The sequence below is a fragment of the Schistocerca nitens genome, chromosome 4 (genome assembly GCF_023898315.1).
Source record: "Schistocerca nitens isolate TAMUIC-IGC-003100 chromosome 4, iqSchNite1.1, whole genome shotgun sequence".
Taxonomy (NCBI): Eukaryota; Metazoa; Arthropoda; class Insecta; order Orthoptera; family Acrididae; genus Schistocerca; species Schistocerca nitens.
Window position 1 is genome coordinate 225,000,662 of NC_064617.1, and position 22,648 is coordinate 225,023,309.

At 42.0% G+C, this 22,648-nt stretch overlaps 1 protein-coding gene across 1 annotated transcript in view; it reads left to right on the forward strand.

The window, feature by feature from the left end:
- Nucleotides 1–22,648, forward strand: part of LOC126251691 (protein THEM6-like) — a 236,683-nt gene that overhangs the window by 108,435 nt on the left and 105,600 nt on the right. The window lies entirely within an intron of this gene.

A 22,648-nucleotide genomic window follows, 5' to 3' on the forward strand; every position in this document is an offset into this window, starting at 1 on the left:
CTGTGCACTGGCTAGAATTGTGAGTTAATGAAATATACAAAGACACAAAATAAGTTAAATGCGTAATTTAACAATTCTATTCTGACTTCCGTACTTGATGTAGACGACAGAGAATTATCTTGAATAATGTTAATTCAAGAAAGGGCATCTCATATAAACGGGAAATGATCGTACGATATTCAGTTGAAATACAGACACAAAGTACCCTTATCAAATGCTGTAAAGTTATGTTGAGTCTTTTGAGAATGATAGCAAAACTCTCAAACTAAATTGTAATCAAAGATACACGAAAATTAAGTCCATTTCGTAATCACAATACACGAAATATTCACCAGCGCAAAACTGTTCAGAATTCAACATCATGATTTGCAAAGTATCACAAGCCATACAAAGAATAGCAACTGAGTCTGTCGGTCCTCAATTCCATTATATAAGCGGAAAAGGTTAGTTCTACTGTGGGAGCACATTCAGATTTCTAGAAATAGTCTCTTCAAAAGCGGTCATTCACCGCCCAGAATGTACCACGCATTCAATCAAATATCACCAGATATCACAGGCTGGTCTGCTTCTTCCAGAACGAACATCCAAGTGTTAGAATCGCTCCCTTGAACTCTTCATTCGAAAAAGTCCCAGTCTACAATGGACTCGGATAGTTTTCCGCTACTGTCCGATTTTTCCATTGGCTGAAGGCCGTCCCCAACAAAATATATCGTTATTAAGTTCTACAGACATGATTTGACTCATCTCGATCACTTCCTGGACAAAACTGTTACAGTACAACAATATTTAAATAAAGAAATTTTATAAACATTCGGTCACACTCAGACCATTCATAACAAATGTTTGTCCATACATATATAAGCCAGTATCCTTTCACAAGAGCGCTCATGATAAATAAGATGGTTGTTAAAAATTGTTTAAACACTTTTTAGGCATTCTTGCCAGAAGTGGTTTTTTTTTGGCACTCTTTTACAAAGGTGGTGTCAACTAGCACATGCGATTGACCACTTCTGAAATTACCATGATTTTGTATTATCAATTGTAATTATTTCAATGAAGTTGCTAATAAAATAGTAAAATGTTCATTAAATAAATACACAAGTATGACAATGTGAGGTATTCATGCTGTATTCATTTGCTATGAAAAAGTAAAGATTACACTATTCTGACAAACATTTGCATAATGAAGAGAGAAAAAAAGAAATCAACAAATAAAATATATTACTTTTGAATGCATTATGGGAACAGCAGTGATCAATGTCTTATAAATAATTACTATTAAAGAGTCTTGATCACGATTTATTTAACAAGGTGACCGGTTTCGACCACTACTGTGGTCATCTTCAGACCATTGAGTAGGAACCTCTTTCTGTTGGAGAAAGAGGTTCCTACTCAATGGTCTGAAGATTACCACAGTAGTGGTCGAAACCGGTCACCTTGTTAAATAAATCGTGATCAAGACTGTTTTTAATAGTAAAATAAAATATAGATACGTAACTTTCAGAGATGATAGCTGTAGTGCAATGCTATCATCTGAGATCGGGTGCTGAAATCGCATGAAGGGCTTAAAGACTGTTAATTCAGAGGTTCATTACTAAAATGTTTATTCACTGTGAAATATAAATTTTTGTTGTTTTAAAGATATTGAAATTTTGTTATCGGATGCTTCTCATTTTTTTGAGATTACAGATGTATTCAGATTTGCTTTCATACTTGACTGTGAATTGTTATAGATTCTTGAAGAGCTGTAACAAGCAATCTTTCACCTTGTCTGACACTCCGCCATTTCTTGAACTGTCTGTCCTCTTCGGAGTCAAAATTCCCCGTACTGGGATTTACCAATTTCTGGCCACGCGCTACTTGTCTCTGCACCTGTAGACGCCTGGAGCGGCCACGCGATGTCCTTGCCCCGTCGGCTCACACCCACCCAGCTAAGCAAGCAAGCAAATTCAGCTCTCCCCAATACCGGCTTTCAGTGGACGAATAACTCGCCCCATCTCGTAATGTTATACCCCCCACCCGCCTTCCCAAGGAATATGGAGGAAAAATTTTTTCACTACGGAATTTTCATACACTTCGAGCAGTAATCTGTGTATACCAAATATGGAGTGGCTAACCATCAGTTCCCTGGAATATAAGAAGTTTTGTGCTATCTTTAAAAAAATTTTATTTTTTTATTTTTTTATTTATTTATTTTTTTTGACACGTCTCGAAATAGACCAGCTCATTTGTATGAAGAAATATTAATTTTATTCTTCTTTACTACTTCTGTTTGGAACACATTTTGCTGATTGTATCGATACGTACCACCTAACCTTTACAACCTTCAGCCATAAAGATTTTAGATACGTAATGTCAGATATTTAACACGCTAACTAATTTGTAAAGCAATCAGACATTTGAAGCTATTTTATACATGGGAGTTAGTCTTAAAAGAATCGGGGTTTGTGGGAGGGAGGGAGGGAGGGAGGGAGTGAGTTCTATTGGTGTACTCAGAAACGGTACATATTAAATTCCATACTCACGCAGGAGTCGAACCCGCAGTGTGTGCTACGCTAATTGTTGTAGCTACCAGAGTACTACAGGCACTTTCTGCCATCTGAGCCTCGGCAGTCCGCTACCCAACCAAAACGACGTCCCCCAGCAGCATTACTTGAATTTTCGGGCCGCCCATAGACAGCTGCCGCTACTCATACAATTAGTGCTTAAACTACATTATTTTCAGCATAGCTTGTTTCAAAAATATTTTGTCCTTGGATTTGCATAATCATTTCTGAGAGTTAGTGGACTATTTCGCGGCAAAAATTATATACTTATTGCAAATATAATAAACTTTTTTATACAGTGAAGCGCCAAAGAAACTGGTATAGGCATGAGTATTCAAATACAGAGATATGTAAACAGGAAGAATACGGCGCTCGGTCAGCAACGCCTATGTAAGACAACAATTGTTCTGGCGCATTTGTTACATCGGTTACTGCTGCTACGCTGGCAGGTTAAGATTTAAGGGAGTTTGAACGTAGTGTTATAGGCGACGCACTAGCGATTGGACACAGCTTCTCCGTGTTAGCAATGAAGTTTGGATTTTCCCGTATGACCACGAGCGTACCGTGAATATGATGAATCCGGTAAAACATCAAATCTCCGACATCGCTGCAGGCGGAAAAAGATCCTGCAAGAACGGGACCAACGATAACTGAAAATAGTTTGACGTGACAGAAATTGCTGCAGATTTCAATGCTGGGCCATCGACAAGTTCAGCGTGCGAAGGCCCACTCGTGTACCCTTGATGACTGCTCGACACAAAGCTTACGCCTCGACTGGGCCCGTCAACACAGACATCGGACTGTTGATGACTGGAAACATGTTGCCTGGTCGGACGAGTCTCGTTTCAAATTGTATAGAGCGGATGGACGTGTACGGGTACGCAGACAACCTCACGAATCCATGTCCCCTGTATCTCAGCAGGGGATTGTTCAAGCTGGTGGAGGCTCTGTAATGGTGTGGGGGGGTGTGCAGTTGGAGTGATATGGGGCCCCTGATACGTCTAGATGCGACTCTGATAGGTGACACTTGCGTAAGCATCCTGCCTGATCACCTGCATCCGTTCATGTCCATTGTGCTTTAAGGGGCTCCGGAACGCCCTATACTTGCAATGTTAAAATAACGCTTATAAATTACATCTTTCCTCACAAAGTATTTGAGGTAGAAAGTTGAACTTTTTACAGATTATTTATTGGAATATGGGCTACAACTTAACACAGGGATTTTACAAAATTTTAGTTCAGTTATTAAAGATGATTTTTTCAATTGTAATGAAAATTCACAACGTTTTTTGCAATTTTTTATTTATATATTCAAAAATATACAGTTTTTTTGGAAAAAGGCCGTGTTAAATTATGCAGAAGGTACTGTGTAACATTTACTGAAAGTTTGAAACAAATATGTTTGGAAGATCCTTAGAAAACATGTAATTAGTATGAGAAAATAAAAGTTTTGGGAATCGAGCGACAAAGGTTGGATTAACTTCTTAGTGCATTCCAGGTCCATAGGATGGATTATCTTCATCCTCTGCAAACTCCTCCTCCAGCTTCCTCTTGTTCCTCCTCCTGTTTACTCTTGCTTGTATTTCTAGACTCTTTACAGCCCTGTCTGCAGCCCGAAGGCGTTCCTTGTCTAAAGCAAGCATCGCTCGTTCCATGTTAGAACCTATCTTCATTCCCATATTTCTAAATACCTTTGGCTTTCCAACATTTCTCCTTTTCTTAAAAGCCTTCAGAGGATTTCTAATAATTTTACTTTTACTCATTATTATACTTCAACAAAACAGAGACTCAAGAAACAGAATTAATTACGAATATTTTCGAGATAACGACATGAAACAATCGACAATCACACCAGCGATATATATTGAACCATCACAGGTTAGCCACAACACATACTTTATCTCACATCACTAAAATGTACCTGATGAACACGGACGTTAATAATAACACCATTTGACAGCAGTTTAACAGCGCCACAGTGGGTCACGCCCATGTAGAACACATTTCAAAAAAATTTAAAAATAGTTGCAGTCTTCGGAATTGAATAAATTATATATCTATTAAAAGGTAGTAGTCTGCAGATTCAGAGCCTTTCCGGAGCCCCTTAAGAACATAGCAGCACCCCACACTTCCAGAGTTGTTAAAGAGTGGCTCCAGGAACACTCTTCTGAGTTGAAACACTTCCACTGGCCCACAGACTCCCCCGACATGAACTTTGAGTTGGCTCTTCAGTGTATATTTCGATTAATTAGTGTGACTCGTGAACGAATCAATGACGCACAAATTCCTGTGGTAAGAGGCAACAGACACTAAATAAATACAAATCCGAAAACAAAGAACCTTCGTCTCTTGTTGGTCCACGGAAATGAACAGAAATCAGAGGTCGGCTCAAAAAGACATATTGAAATCTAAAACTTCTCAGTTATCAGTTCGCGCACTGCTCATCGTTACAACTCTTTTCGCTGTCTGTGCTGCATTCGTACAGACGATACAAAATAGTACGTGGAAGCTAGATTAAATTCTGATTTTTTTTTTAAATTTCTTAGAGACGTTAACTTTGTTTCTTACCGTTACGTTCTTGAATTTTATCACAAGACACCCTTGAGCAACCTATACGTAATTTAGTTTACGAAGCGTTGCTGAAGCCGCGCGGGATTAGCCGCTCGGTCTGGGGCACTGCAGTCATGGACTGTGCGACTGGTCCCGGCGGAGGTTCGAATCCTCCCTCGGGCATGGGTGTGTGTGTGTGTGTTTGTCCTTAGGATCATTTAGGTTAAGTAGTGTGTACGCTTAGGGACTGATGACCTTAGCAGTTAAGCCCCATAAGATTTCACACACATTTGAACATCTGAACGTTGCTGAAGCATATCCTGGGTAACTTAAGCCCAAGTATCAGTTGGAATGAATACTACTTCACTACTCTGAGAGACCACTTACTTAACTGTTTAGAGAAAAGTGTTCCATATAGAGCTACGAATTCTGACTTATAATCTGCTGTAATCCAGCGTTATTAATTTGGAAGCTGTTGTACATTGTCTATGCATTCGTCTACATAGAGGGCCAATGAATAACTGCTGAAATTAGTGTGTTCCTTACTTTCATCAAAACAGCATGTTGGCCTATTTACATTTTACTAATTTTTCCCTAAAAGAATGTTAAAAAGAGCATCGGGAAATATTAAACTTCCCGCTACGTAGTACACAGGCAAGTAGGCTATTAGCGTATATGCAAGGAGAAAAGTGTGTGGCAGAAGTAAACTGACCGGCGTTGTGGTAGAAACGTGCGTGAGCAACTGACTAGAGCCAGTTACCTGGTTACAGACGTTACAAAAACACGTACAAAAAGGGGCTATTCGGAGAACCTGTTTGGATCCGTAGTTCCAGGCAACCTTGAGATACGTCACGTGAAACGCCTCTTAGATCTGCTCCTAATCATGCTACGGGACGAGGTGGCGCAGCGGTTAGCACACTGGATTTGCATTTGGGAGGACGAATCCAGATTTAGGTTTCCCGCGATTTCCCTAAATAGCTCCAGGCAAACGCTGTGGTGGTTTCTTTGACAAGGGCACGGCCGATTTCCTTCCCTATCCTCGACAAAATCCAAGCTTGGATTCGTCAGTAATAAGTTTGGTGTCGACGGGTCTTAAACCCAATCCCGTTCCTTCTTTCTTTCGAATCATGCTTGACCTAGATTACACCATCGCGGAGAAGGCAGAATGTCTGCTAAAGGAACATTTTGTGCAAGCGTCGTGTAAGCGAAAGTTCCATAAAAGTTAGTCTCTTAGCAGATTAGTAGAACATTGCTACTTTCCTACGCAGTAGTCCCACAAGTTCATGTAGTTTCCCTACTCTACATACTATATGATACAGCATTACTATGGATATTACGTGTAACACTTCAAAACGTCAACAAGTCATTGTTGCCAATGGACAAAACCTTTATACACAGCGGTCCTGTAAGTAAATAAAACAGTATTCTCACAAGCTACCGTGTTTTGGAAACAAAGCGCACGGGATCGGATTTCTTATAAACGGTACGAATAGAGGGGGTAGTTGCTCTGGAGTAAGGGGCTTCGAGGTGTGAGTTAATTTCGTGGAGGATGTGAAATCCTGTAGTATCATAAATCACCTTTCCAGCTTGATCACTTCAGTTTTGACAGAGTTTTTAAAACTCTGTAGTAATTCACGGTCTCTTCTTTTTAGTTTTTGTTTGAATAGAACCATGCCTTCTGACAGTTCGGCGCACAATGGCGCTTCTGGGAAAGCGCAGAAAAGTGTACCTGCAAAAAGTAAGTGTCCAGAGATTTATGTGACACACCTTTCTTGTGTAAGGTCACTTACTGCAGGACCATTAAATGTAGAGCTGTCAGACGAAGCAGAAACATGACAAAAAATCCAAAAATCCAGGGTTCTGCACCCATGCGTCTTAGAGGTGAAAACTGACAAAACTTTTATCACTGATTTGTTGTGAAAAATGTCACGCTGCACCCTGGTTCGCAGACTCCGTTGAACTAATGTTCTTCCCTGTATCTGTCTCGGTCTATCAGCTCAAAAGTTAGAGGAAGACAAGAGCATACTACCTATATATTCAAAACTTACCTCTCGTCAATGTTAAAGAGCAAAATATCATGCGTAAACTTACAAATTATCAGAATATTGATTCGTAATCTGTATGTAGCGAAAAAATCTAAGACAGATTGAAGTGGGATTCCTTTGAAACAAGATACATTTTGCAACCCCCCACACCCCCGTCACTTCAACGAGGCAGTTAATTTGGTAACTGCAGTGTGAGATGTTTCTTTAGTTTCTGGACGATGAAAGCCAATGAAATTGCATGCCCATCAACAGGCCAGCCTACAGTAGGGAGAATCGAAGCGTCGCCAGAGAATGGTGTAAAGCAGCTTGTGATATAATTTCATGATCGATTATAGTATCAAAGTCGATGGTGACACCTAACAACCTTTCTGAATCTAACCAAAAATTTTATCATTTACACGCGAGACTACGACAATAAAATAGTCTCGTTGCCTGCTGATTCCTTTGATGCAACGAGACCCTTGCGAAGTTCTCTTACTGATTCCGGCAAGGAAAACGTGTATAGATTAACACATTACCTTACATGTTGCTACCATGAATTGAGAATCGATAGCAACCAGAGACCGTAGTTGTATGATACATTCCCTGGAGAACCAACTCATACAGCTAATTCCAAAATTCTATCGCATCTGAATAAAGGAGGCTTTTGCGCAACATTAATATTCAGTTAAATGACTGTTTCGAAAAGTTCTTGAGTTACAGATATAACTTTATTCAAACACCTCAACCGAATTAATACTGCTAAAATAGAATGTTACATCTTATGTAATTTCGAATATGATGTAGACTGGCGATTGTAAGAGCTTGAACAGTTCTTTAAGGCGACACTTCGTTTATAAATTCTCAATCCCCTCAAAATATGTTTCGTTTTGCTAAGAAGGCAGACACGTAACATGACGGCTGCTACTATATTAATACGCATTAAAACAGAAATTCTTCTAAGTTAATACTAACACACATGGAGAGCTAGCCTTCAGGCAGCGTAATTCTCTTATAATACTGTATCCGTTTTGATGCTTACTTTCGTGACGTCATATACCTACTTATTTTGACTAGACGCATAGTCACTTTAGTGGGTAATGTTAAGTAGGCCACGTAGAACTATGCTACTATACTTTGTGAACCTGATTTAGGTAGACAACAATGTGAAAAGATACCAGATGATAGTCATGTGACTTCGATCATTTTTTTAAATAAACTCTTAACTATGACGAAATGTTTGCACGTTATTCACCATCCACAAAGCCATAAAGCCCTATATCACCCGTGAACTTCGGAATAGGAGACCTGGAATCAACCTGCAGCCATCAGTCATCATATTTCATTGACCAAATCCACTAGTTTGGTCTGGGGACAGCTGGTGCCGTACTATTTACATATCTGCAGTTTTCGTTTAGTCTGTTATCTAAATACAAGATCAGAGTAAAAGTTGCGTATGAATTGGTATACACGAATGTAACGGACAATATTTAACGCAAAATTTCAAATGTATTAAATCCCAAATTATGTAATTTGGGAAAATACATACAATATCTATTTAAAAATATGAAAAAAAATACATAATCATCTAATCCGGTGTCCAAACTATACCAAACTTTACTATAAAATTCTACACTATACAACTGTACACTACACAGTATTACATTACTGTACTTGGTAGAACAAGCAAAAATATATTTTCTCATGTTATCTGGATTTCTAGCCCCTGGCACGCTGAAACACAACTCAGGATTCATAGGGGCTCCTGACCTAGCGCCCAAGTAGTAGAGGTTGAGAGACGACCGTCAGGGCCTTAAGAAATCCTTCGTGGTCCTCGCCAAGGCTCATCACCTTGATGCTTCCCAAAGATTAATGTAGTTAGAAGTTCTACCGTGGTGCGTCTCGTTGTCATGATGTATGGCCTCTTCTTGGTTCTCCCTCAGCCAGGTAGGCTTGCAGTTCGCAAAGAGATATTTTGGTTGTCAGCAAGTTTAGCTTGTGCCACAGCTTACAGAGTTCATTACGCTAAATACTGGCGTATTTCCAAAGACGTTTCTGTTCTGTGACATTGTGTGTAACAGCACACTCCTGGATGATATGGTCCGGGGGTAAATCTGTACTCCACAAGCCATTATACAGTGTGTGGCTGAGGATACTTTTTGTACCACTGTCACTTCCGCCTTTCTTTTCCCGTCACGGATGGTTCGGGGGAAGAAAGATTGCTGGTAAGTATCCGTATGACTTAGAATCTCTCTCTGATTTTACTTTCATGCACTTTCGCGAGATATGCATGGGAGGAAACAATATATATGCTGAATCGTCTAGGAACGTACACTTCCAGAGCTTCAACATTGAAGCAGATAGTGATGCAGAACGCCTCTCTTGCAACGTCTGCCTCTGGAGTTGGCTGAAAATCTTCGTGACGCTTTCGTGCTTACTATATGAATTTGTAACGAAAAGCGCAGCTCTTCTTTGTATCTTCTCTACTTCCCCTATCAATCCTATCTGGTACAGATCCCAAACTGAAGAACAGCATTGAAGTATTGGTCGAAAGAGGATTTTGTAAACTACCTCCTTTGTGGGTCGACTACACTTCCTGACAATTTTTTCGCTCGGTACATATATTCGTAGATATTTTATGGATGTGACTGAAATAGTGAGTGATCTGCAATCATGCAATAATACAATAAAGGGACTTTCTGATTGTTTATGTGCAATATGTTACATTTGTTTGTGTCGAGGGTCAATTGCCAATCCCAGCACCATGAGTTTGTAAGGGTACAGTATCCTTACGTAGTATCGATTATACACTATGCAGAGATCATACATGGTTTAAGCAAAGACTACAGTGCGGTCAACAATGTGCGAGTGGGTAAGCAGTAGTAGAGTGTTGGAGTCCGTGGGTGGAAGTCGGGTGTGAGAGGCTAGAGAGAGAGGTTGCTCGGTAGCGAGGCCGGAGATGAGTGGCAGAATGACACACAGTGTTTGATGTTCATAAATGTTTATAAATTGAGTGATGTAATTAATAAATTCCAGCATTTAAGAAAGGAGATGTTATCATTTAGTAGTTTTCACAATAACGGAAGTGGACAACAATGTCTCATGACAAGGAGGAAAGATATATATTATACTAAAATAATTAAAATATAACTTCACCTACAGCGTATGCGAATAATATAGTTCGGTGCGAAACTGGGGGGAGGTTACAAGTTGATCCTCTGTAGGTCTTCCTGAATTTCGCTGCAGCTTTTTGGCATTGCGACTTCTCAGTACGCAACAGCATCATCCACCAAAGCAGAAATATCTGTGCGCTCTCGTATTTCTGGGATATGGACTACATCCCAACAAGTAGTGTATTGCTTCGTTGGTCGGAAACATTACGACATTGATCTTTCTTCCACGTGGGAAGGAAGTGGTAGACCCTCCTCCCTGTTTCTACCTGGTGCCATTGTGAACGCTGGATCACACTTGTAATAGACTCACAAGCATTGGTAACGCTGCATTGCCACAGCCTCGAACAAGCGTTCTACGGCTCACTGTGTAGGCTCGCAAAGAACGCTGACTGTCACTCCGCGCAGTGCTCCAGCTCAGCACGTCGCTGTATTCGTCCACCTCTCCTGCGCGGTGGTCCGACGCACGCCTCACGGTCCAAAGTGATAAACCCAGTTGATTCTGATCCTATCCAACTCAAAGGTGAGGAGCAGGTGGTCGTCGCCTACACGTGTTTTTTTTCCCAGCAGCCAGCGACCGGGACACCACAGCTGCGCCACGCTGCTCGGCCGACAGGGACGTCCAGTAGTCAAAGGACGCGCTTCACGACCTAGCGTGTGGTCGTTACCTCTTCCGCTACACGCGCTCACAGAACCAGTTTCCCATCCGTAAGAAAAGTACTTAATTGTACTCATTAAGTACGCACTAAATTGTGGCAGAAGGATCTACATGGTTCCAGGGACCTTCTTTAGTCTCAAACATTTATGATGTTTGTATGCAGAACGAAGCGACTAATGGAAATATTTACCAAGGCCGGAAATACAACTCGGGTCTCGTGCTCACTAGGCAGATGCGCCAACCACTACGCCACCCTGGCACAGTACCTCAGTATGCCTGCCTCCTCAATCCAAATTCCCATTCACGCCTCAGTCCACTTAGTACTCCACCTACAATTAAGCAGCGTTGCTACAAATTTTCTTTCATCACGCCAGTCTGCTTATATACTAAATTTTACTGTTAAAGAAGCCACATCATTGGGTCCCTTAAGAGAATTCAACAAAATAATGGCCAATCCAGAACTGCCGATACATTCTGAAATCAGCAACGCAAGTGCTGATCGCCTGCGTTCGAGAAAATAACCAACAAGGGATGGCATGAACTTGAGGAACAGCAACTACCACACTACCATTGAGTGTTCGGACAAATCTTGCCCAACAATGCCTCCCTCGCAGACAATGGTCCACACTAAACAGAATCCGAACCAACCGTGGGAATTGTGCAGCCTCCCACTTCAGGCGGAACATAACTTCAACGCCTGGGTGTGACTGTGGTGCTACACAACAGACTATCATGCATATCACCGAATGTAGGACGAGAAAGTATAATGGCAATGCTGGTGACTTTGCTCCCGCGACTCCACGAACTATAGACTACATTCGTAATCTTGACATACAAGTGTAAATTTCAATCATGATATGTTGTATGTCTAGCCATACCCTAAATAAATAAATTGGGTTTAAAGCATAAGATGCTTAGCGATTTGTCTACAGTTAATTGAAGTCACATTGCAGGAAAGTTGATGCTTTTAAGTGACATCACCCCCATGTCTGTTTTTCATGTGGGAAGTTTTCTTTAAAAGCTTATAAAGGACAATGTCCGTCACTTTATTATGTTTATTATTTCCGCTATCGTATCGCGACTGCAGCTTTTGAGCAGTTATAAAGTGCAACTGCGTTACTGAAAACAAGAAACATGTGAACGAAAAACATATGGCGTAATGAGATCACATGTGAAGAATTACATGAAGAATTACTTGGCATATTATTGGCTCTGAGCACAATGGGACTTAACATCTATGGTCATCAGTCCCCTAGAACTTAGAACTACTTAAACCTAACTAACCTAAGGACATCACACAACACCCAGCCATCACGAGGCAGAGAAAATCCCTGACCCCGCCGGGAATCGAACCCGGGAACCCGGGCGTGGGAAGCGAGAACGCTACCGCACGACCACGAGATGCGGGCTGGCATATTATTACGTGCCTGTATAACATACACCTCGCCCCATACCGGTGGGGTGTGATCTGTGATAAAACATCCTACTCTTCATCCGAAAGTTTTAAATGTACATGAAGACGTGGTAAACATGATTAAAGGGTGCAGATTTACAGTTTCTAAAATATCTAAAATGACAAGTGATTTATCTATGTACATAAAATTGCACCGTTGATTTTGTTTTTTAAATTAAAATCAGACATGTGAAATGGTAAAGATAAGGAAAAAATTACGTTTAAAACTCCCTGTGAAGACGGTGGCTTTCCTTAAAAAAGAGCACTGCAGGACCGGCAGTGAGAAAATAATTTGAGACAGGTAATATTGGGTGTTCTAACATAAGAGAAGGGATGGGTAAAGATGGATTGCGGAGCTCTGATGTAGAATGGAGTAAGTGACAGAGTTAAAACTGAATGGGTAAATATCAGGGGGGACTTAATCGTCTGTAAGCGGGAGTCGGTTGAAGTTGTGCAGGGATAGTGTGGAGTGTGTGTAAGACACTGATGAGATAGTCTGCCAGAATTTATGATCAGGGGAGGGTAGGAGGGGAGAGGGCGAATAATGGGGTGGTTGGAATCTCCTTCCCGGATAGTGCATGATACGGTATGTGGAGGTGTTTAATTTGGGTACTGGAGGGCGGGGGGAGGGAAGGAGGGGGAGTGAGTAAGGGTGTGAATTTGATGACAGTATATAATCCTCGTAGGAAAGGTCAAAATACCAAAATATGAGAAAAAATAATATACACAGAGGTTACATTCAACAATGTACGGAAAGACGTCCCGAGCTGCATTAATGGTAGCAAACGCAACTCCGTAACGTGAGTGTCTTGTGACAGCCAGAGCGAGAGCACCAGCAGCAGCGAGTACTGTTTCTATAAAGCGTTTATTTTGCACTCTGTTTACGACCTTCCACTAAGGAAGGGATTCTATTAGTGTTTATCTGCTCTGCATAGTAACTAACAGTTCTTGATAAAACTTTACGTAGTTTTCGTGTTAGATTTCTTAGTGTTTTCTTGATCGTTTAGAACAGAAAGCGCCCTAAAACCGTCTTTTGTTTGTTTCGCGGCCGTTAGCCACTAGTCACTTGAATCAGCAGTTGTCTTGTGACAGCCAGAGCGAGAGCACCAGCAGCAGCGAGTACTGTTTGTATAAAGCGTTTATTTTGCATTTTGTTTACGACCTTCCACTAAGGAAGGGATTCTATTTGTGTTTATCTGCTCTGCATAGAAACTAACAGTTCTTGATCGTTAGGAGAGAAATTTATTTTGTACTTATTTGCTGCGCTTAGCTTTTAAATAGTTTTTCTGGGAAAACCTAGCGTAGTTTTCGCGTCTCGTATTTCAGTGAGTGTTTCTTGATTATCAGAGTAGCTCATCAGAAGATTATCTTGGGAATTTGTCACCGTATAGAGTAGGGTAAACATAGTCATGTGTAGGGACTGTGGTTGTTGTGAGCGGACGCAAGGAGAATTGGCCACTCTTCGGGGGCAGGTGGAGGCTTTGTCTGTTAGGCTCATCGAGCTCGAGGCGCAGGCGTCGGCTCGTAGTGGCGTTGGGGCAACTGTGGTGAGACCTATGCCTACTTCGGTGGCCTTGGAATCACATGGAACCCCTGATGTCGCTGCGTCTTCCGGCAGTGAGCATCTTACCGGTCAGCCATCACTCCAGGGTGAATGGCGGACAGTGGTGGGCTCGCGTGTGCCTGGCCGAAAGGCGAAGGTGGGATCTGGCCGCGTGGCAGCTGCCTTACCCCTTTCCAACAGGTACGGGGTGCTTCCTAGTGGTGATGACATCGTTTCCGAGCCACCACAGTATGCCTCGCCTGTTGGGCCAGTGGCCGATTCTCCGGCAAGGTCCCGACAGTCACAGAGGGCGGGCCTATTAGTTATAGGGAGCTCCAACGTTAGGCGGGTTATGGAGCCCCTCAGGAAAATAGCGGGTAGGTCGGGGAAGAATGCCAGTGTGCACTCGGTGTGCTTGCCGGGGGGTCTCGTCCGTAATGTGGAGGAGGCCCTTCCGGCAGCTATTGAACGCACTGGGTGTGACCGGCTGCAGATAGTAGCACATGTCGGAACGAATGACGCCTGCCGCTTGGGTTCTGAGGCCATCCTTGGTTCCTTCCGGCGGCTGGCTGATTTGGTGAAGACAACCAGCATCGCACGCGGAGTGCAAGCTGAGCTTAATATCTGCAGCATAGTGCCCAGAGTCGATCGCGGTCCTCTGGTTTGGAGCCGTGTGGAGGGTCTAAACCAGAGGCTCAGACGACTCTGCGACTATAATGGTTGCAAATTCATCGACCTCCGTTATTGGGTGGAGAACTGTAGGGCCCCCCTAGACAGGTCAGGCGTGCACTACACACCGGAAGCAGCTACTAGGGTAGCAGAGTACGTGTGGCGTGCACACGGGGGTTTTTTTAGGTTAGAGGGACCCCCCCTTGGGCGAAACGATAAAATACCTGACGGCTTACCAGAGAGAACATCAGCATCGTTGATAAAGAACGTCCGTCCTCAGAGACCAAAAACAGGAAAAGTTAACGTAATATTGGTAAACTGCAGGAGTATCCAGGGCAAGGTTCCTGAATTAGTATCGCTTATTGAAGGAAATAGTGCGCATATAGTATTAGGAACGGAAAGTTGGTTAAAACCGGAAGTGAACAGTAACGAAATCCTAGACACAGAATGGAATATATACCGCAAGGATAGGATAAACGCCAATGGTGGAGGAGTATTTATAGCAGTAAAGAATTCAATAATATCCAGTGAAGTTATTAGCGAATGCGAATGTGAAATAATCTGGGTTAAGTTAAGTATCAAAGGTGGGTCAGATATGATAGTCGGATGCTTCTATAGACCACCTGCATCAGCAACCGTAGTAGTTGAGCGCCTCAGAGAGAACGTGCAGAACGTCGTGAAGAAGTTTCGTGATCATACTATTGTAATAGGGGGAGACTTCAATCTACCAGGTATAGAATGGGATAGTCACACAATCAGAACTGGAGCCAGGGACAGAGACTCTTGTGACATTATCCTGACTGCCTTGTCCGAGAATTACTTCGAGCAGATAGTTAGAGAACCAACTCGTGAAGCTAACGTTTTAGACCTCATAGCAACAAATAGACCGGAACTTTTCGACTCCGTGAATGTAGAAGAGGGTATCAGTGATCATAAGTCAGTGGTTGCATCAATGACTACAAGTGTAATAAGAAATGCCAAGAAAGGAAGGAAAATATATTTGCTTAACAAGAGTGATAGGGCACAAATCGCAGAATATCTGAGTGACCACCATCAAACGTTCATTTCTGAGGAAGAGGATGTGGAACAAAAATGGAAAAAATTCAGAAACATCGTCCAGTACGCCTTAGATAAGTTCGTACCGACTAAGGTCCAAAGCGAGGGGAAAGATCCACCGTGGTATAACAATCATGTACGAAAGGTACTACGGAAACAAAGAAAGCTTCATCATAGGTTTAAGAGTAGTCGAATCATAGCTGATAAGGAAAAGCTGAACGAAGCGAAAAAGAGCGTAAAGAGCGTAAAGAGAGCAATGAGAGAAGCATTCAACGAATTCGAACATAAAACATTGGCAAACAATCTAAACAAGAACCCTAAAAAGTTTTGGTCATATGTAAAATCGGTAAGCGGATCTAAATCCCCTATTCAGTCACTCGTTGACCACGATGGCACCGAAACAGAGGACGACCGAAGAAAGGCAGAAATACTGAATTCAGTGTTCCGAAACTGTTTCACTGCGGAAAATCGTAACACGGTCCCTGACTTCAGCCGTCGCACGGACGCCAAAATGGAAAATATTGAAATAAACGATATCGGAATTGAAAAACAACTGCTATCACTTAGTAGCGGAAAAGCATCCGGACCAGACGAGATACCCGTAAGATTCTACAGTGATTATGCTAAAGAACTTGCCCCCTTTCTATCGGCAATTTATCGTAGATCTCTGGAAGAACGTAAAGTACCTAGCGACTGGAAGAAAGCGCAGGTCGTTCCCATTTTCAAAAAGGGTCATAAATCAGATGCGAATAATTATAGGCCTATTTCGCTTACGTCAATCTGTTGTAGAATAAAATGGAACATGTTTTGTGTTCTCGTATTATGACGTTCTTAGATAATACAAATCTCCTTCATCATAACCAACATGGATTCCGCAAACAGAGATCATGTGAAACTCAGCTCGCCCTATTTGCCCAAGAAATTCACAGTGCCGTAGACACTGGCGAGCAGATTGATGCCGTATTCCTGGACTTCAGGAAGGCATTTGATACGGTTCCGCACTTACGTTTAGTGAAAAAAATACGAGCTTACGGAATATCGGACCAGGTTTGTGATTGGATTCAGGATTTCCTAGAAGAACACAACATGTCATTCTTAACGGTTCAAAATCTGCAGATGTAGAGGTAATTTCGGGAGTACCGCAAGGAAGCGTGATAGGACCTTTATTGTTTACAATATACATAAATGACTTAGTTGACAACATCGGTAGCTCCGTGAGGCTATTTGCAGATGACACGGTTGTCTACAAGAAAGTAGCAACATCAGAAGACTCGTACGTACTCCAGGAAGACCTGCAGAGGATTAATGAATGGTGCGACAGCTGGCAGCTTTCCCTAAACGTAGATAAATGTAATATAATGCGCATACATAGGGGCAGAAATCCATTCCAGTACGATTATGCCATAGGTGGTAAATCATTGGAAGCGGTAACGACCGTAAAATACTTAGGAGTTACTATCCGGAGCGATCTGAAGTGGAATGATCACATAAAACAAATAGTGGGAAAAGCAGGCGCCAGGTTGAGATTCATAGGAAGAATTCTAAGAAAATGTGACTCATCGACGAAAGAAGTAGCTTACAAAACGCTTGTTCGTCCGATTCTTGAGTATTGCTCATCAGTATGGGACCCTTACCAGGTTGGATTAATAGAAGAGATAGACATGATCCAGCGAAAAGCAGCGCGATTCGTCATGGGGACATTTAGTCAGCGCGAGAGCGTTACGGAGATGCTGAACAAGCTCCAGTGGCGGACACTTCAAGAAAGGCGTTACGCAATACGGAGAGGTTTATTATCGAAATTACGAGAGAGCACATTCCGGGAAGAGATGGGCAACATATTACTACCGCCCACATATATCTCGCTTAATGATCACAACGAAAAGATCCGAGAAATTAGAGCAAATACGGAGACTTACAAGCAGTCGTTCTTCCCACGCACAATTCGTGAATGGAACAGGGAAGGGGGGATCAGTTAGTGGTACAATAAGTACCCTCCGCCACACACCGTAAGGTGGCTCGCGGAGTGTAGATGTAGATGTAGATGTAAAACACCTCTAAGAGGTCCTCTAGCTGCTCAGATATCTTTATTCAAGTCAGTGACTTATACTGCTATGTGTTTGAATTACAAAGGTAATCTTTGGTATGCTACGCTACATTAAGGATGAGAAGTAGGTAGTTCATTCGCTCCAATATATACGTTCAGAAGTTACAATTATCCTACTTGCTTGTATTTCGTGAAACATACTTCCATAGGTGTCCATAATGTTAAACATAAATTTATGAAATAAATAAATCGTAATCGTGAAACAGCATGTACACGTGTTGTTATTAAATCCTGGACCACATTGCTCCAGTAAACATCCAAACAGAGCAGTACAAAAGAAATGGTAAAAAAAAAATCACGTAGCATCAAAATGAAAAATGCTCTACATCATAACCATTAAAATGTAGGTAGGGGGGGGGGGAGGAAGAGTGGAGGGGGAAAACGGAAGGGGGGCAGGATATTTCTAGGCATATTAGCACTGATAAGTTTACATATCTACAACTTTAGAAGAAAACCAAGAAAAGAAAATATGAAGACAATTTCAATACAGGCTAAAAACAATTACAGGTATAAATTAGTTATATATTGCAAAATTATACCCTACATATGATCATACACAGGCTCATATCTGACAAAACTACTTTAGCTTACCCTCCTAACGAAAAGCAACAAAAGATGAAGTGAAGAACATCTGACTTTGTCAGATAGCACATGCGGCGGAAGTTCTATTGGATGTGCTGAACAAAAATGATGTATAGCAAGCTGAACACTGAAGAGCAGAATGGTTTCAGAAGCGGGGTGGGCTTACTGGAAGATTTACGTTTATTTGTAAAAGACTTTCGATGGGGTTATGTGAGGTGAGATGAGACACGCTTATCCTCAAAACACGACATCGACGGACGAGAAAGAAAGCTGATTGTTTTATATTTGAAAAAAAAAAGCCAGACTACGTGAACTGATGGAATAGCAAGAAATCATGGAGTGAGGTTACCTTTCATCTACGCTGATTAACATCAACCTGGAAGATATGGTAGTGCAAACCATGATACTGGAAGAAAAATGAAAAGGCAAATATCGCGTTAGACGGACAAGTAGAGCAAACTGACAAATTCAAAGACTTCAGTAATATTATGACAGAGGACCTACACTGCGACGCAAAGACAAACAGCAACAACCAAGAAAGTGTTCAACAACAGGAGAAAATTGTTAAGCAGGCCACTGCATAAAAATCTGGAGTAAAAACTGACCAAATGCTATAGGAGCAGCATAGGTTTATGCGAAGCAGAGACATAGAAATGACGATGTCGAGAAATGGAGACTGGAAGCACTGGAAACATGAGGATGGAGGAAACTAGAGGGCTTAAGTTAAGAAGAGAGTGTGTTGATCATAAAGCTGTTATCTGGGTAGATACTATAACACATTACTTCTGCTTGGTTTACGTGGTCAGGAGATGCTGCAGAGTGAATCAGGTGTAGTCTCTCGATGTCATATGCAAGCTCATGGAGACAGATCTGGCGGTTTTGAGAGCCTAGGGAGTCGACAGAAGTCCACTGGCACATACTGTTAATACAGAAGTGTGAACACGTTGTCGAGTTAGATGGCACATATCCCTAGCATTGTAGGAATGGCAAAAGTGTGTGTTCGATTATGTTCTAGTTGTACCTTGCTCTAGTCTGATAGAACTTACTTTTGCGAAAGAGCATCACTATTGACAAGGTACAGTCTTCCCGCATCACAAGCTACAATTAGCGCCGTTTCATCCCTCCAGATGCGTCGGAGGCGTGAAATGATCGTATATTGGAAGGCAGGGATGCCGCGAACGAACTCGGTCAGTGATCTCGACCGGGACTCGAACCTTGTACCTTTGCAGGTGCTCTACCGACCTAGCTATCCAAACAGACCCGCCCCCACAGCTTTACGTCCGTCAGCAACTTTTCTCCTATTATCTAACTTGGCGAAAGGCAAAGATTCAAAGTTCAATTACGGATCGGCACGCGGTTGTAATCTGCCAGGAAATTTGAGATCGGTACACACTCCGCTGCAAAGAGAATTCATTCTGTGTTCTCATCGTCAATCATTCACAAAACTGTTCTATCATCATTCGAGGATAAACAACGGCCGTTGCTAACAATAGATGGAGTACAATACAGGATTGAAGAAGGGTGGGGAAGGACAGCGGCAGTCCATCGGTCACCGAATCTGTTGTTGAGAAGCGTACGAACACTTCGACTGAAATGTGCAGGAGCTCCATCGTGCATGAACCACACGTTGTGTCGTACTTGTAAAGGCACATGTTCTAGCAGCACAGGTATAGTATCCCGTATGAAATCATAACGTGCTCCATTGAGCGTAGATGGACGAAACTAAAATGAGCTCTAACATGGAAATTAAGCGCTTCCGGACACGTCCACATAACATATTTTCTTTATTTGTGTGTGAGGAATGTTTCCTGAAAGTTTGGCCGTACCTTTCTGTAACACCCTGTATATACAGAGCTACATTACATTCCAGTAATGTATAGAAATTAAAATTTTAAGTTCAGGTGAATTTTGAACTCACGACCCTCCATGCAACGATCTAGCATCATAACCACTACACTACGACGACTGCGTTACTCTGCTTCGTATGCGACAATATGGTTAACAAGACGACTTGCGTAGATTTTTCAGATTTTCTATACTGATGTAGTTTAATTACTTAGATGATACTGTACCGTAATGAATCGCAATTTCAGTGAATATTACTAGTAAGAAATCGGGATTACTGCTAAAACTGTTAAAATGTAGGAGACCATCATTCAGAAATTTGTGCTGGTAGAAACTTAAATAAATCTGTCATAATTCAGTGGACATTTTCTCATTCTCTAATTTGTCTCTTTACCTACACAAGTTGACATGAATTCTGCACATTGTGGAATAATAAGGGCTATAGAGCGTCGATGTGTAGCCAACCCCCTTTGATCAAGTCACGTGATCTGTTAACGGCTGCACATTGCCCTTACTCGCTGGCACGTGCGCGGAAACTCCACTAGCCAGTAGCAAGCACCCACGAGTTACGTCGTAAGCGCCTCGCTGTGGTCTAGGCATTGACCGCAGCGCACCAACATACTCGTACACCGTTTTGCGGTGAACGCATGCGGAAGCGCCGGTGGAGCACAAGATTTCATAATCAGTGGGCATAAGCAAAATTCTCTCTGCGCGTAACATACCGTAAAAACTACAATGTGGAAAGGTTAGGCGGAAGCAGTGTACTAGTCCGGAACCTTGGCCCGGCTGCGCTTGCCGTCCTTGGGCAGCATCTCGTACTCGGGCAAAACACGCGGGTCGGTTGTCCCAGGCCACCTCTTGCCGGCTCCCAGCTACGCTCGCGGACGCCCTTGGGTCGCAGCGGAAGTACGCGCAACTCGGCCAGGCGTGAAGTGCTCTGGCACACTGCTCAGACGCGGGATGAGGGCTCTGGTGGGATGCGGTTCGAATCCCGCCTTGCGCAAGCGTACCACGTTGCCCATTGGTTCCTCCTGATAAATTCGACGCCCCGTGTTAGGTACCGTAAAAAAAGTACTTGTCCGTCGTATTATTTTGCGTTTGACGTTCAGAATGAAATAGCCTTGCTACTTAGGGAACCTATAACACTTTATAATACAGTAATAAATTCCAATTAAAGATTTTCGTAATATCTGAGCAGTTAGTTCAAAATGGTTCAAATGGCTCTGAGCACTATGGGACTTACCTGCTGTGGTCATCAGTCCCCTAGAACTACTTAAACCTAACTAACCTAAGGACATCACGCACATCCATGCCCGAGGCAGGATTCGAACCTGTGACCGTAGCAGTCACGCGGTTTCGGACTGAACCGCCTAGAACCGCCTAGAACCGCACGGCCACTCCGGCCGGCTGAGCAGTTAGTTATCCGTGGCTATAGAAACCAGAGATACAATACTGCTCCGCAAAAACTTGCATTGGTCTCTGTATACAGATCAATTATTTTCAATAAAATTAATTTTTTTAAAATCAGTTCTCACTTTCGAAACCTTCCATTTAATTATGGGTATAGTATTTTTCGCTGATCGACAATTTAAAGCGTATCTCCTTTCGGAAATATAAAAATTATCCATCTTAACCCTTAAATGCATGATTTTTTGTTTAAAGCTGTAAAAATTTACCACGTTTATAGTGCCTACATTACGAAAAAAACATTAAAAATTTTTTAGTTAAATTAACAAAGCATTATTGTTGACAATCGCTACAAACAAAAACAGACCTAATTTCAAATCTATCGTAAAGATACTCGAATTAACTGTCTACACCATATCTACTTAGGTTTTAAAAATAATTTTCAAACCCATAAATCAGTGCACAAACACCAAGAAAAGTCTCTTTCCGCCAAAACACACGCGCGGCAGTACATCCACATAGCTGATTGTCGAACTGATACAGTTCATCCTGCCATTTACGATCGCTATGAAGTACTAGCAGCTTAGCATCTGCAGTGGAGCGTATACACTTAACTACATAACGAATTTGTTACAAAATGTTGCGCAGTATAGGATACATCGAAGAAATGAAGTCTGCAGCTGATCAGCTACACTATGCATTAAAGCGTTAAATTAGCTCCGTCAAAATATTTCGAGACCAGAGATATTACTAGTTTTCACTTTCCATGACATTCACAACTTCTGTTCTTTCCCTTTTTCAAAATTAGCAATCGTCATTTAAATATTCATGATGGCACAAATGAAAATGGGGCTCTCAAAATCCACAACAGCTGAACTCTCTTTCACAGAATAACTTCAAATTGATTTATTTTTTCACCACTGAGTAACACATATTTAAATACACACATTGTATTTACAACATATACGGAAGAGCAAGCGTGGCTGAAGCATTACTGCTCGAAGATGACATGAATATTTGTTCTTTTTGAAAGTTACCAAT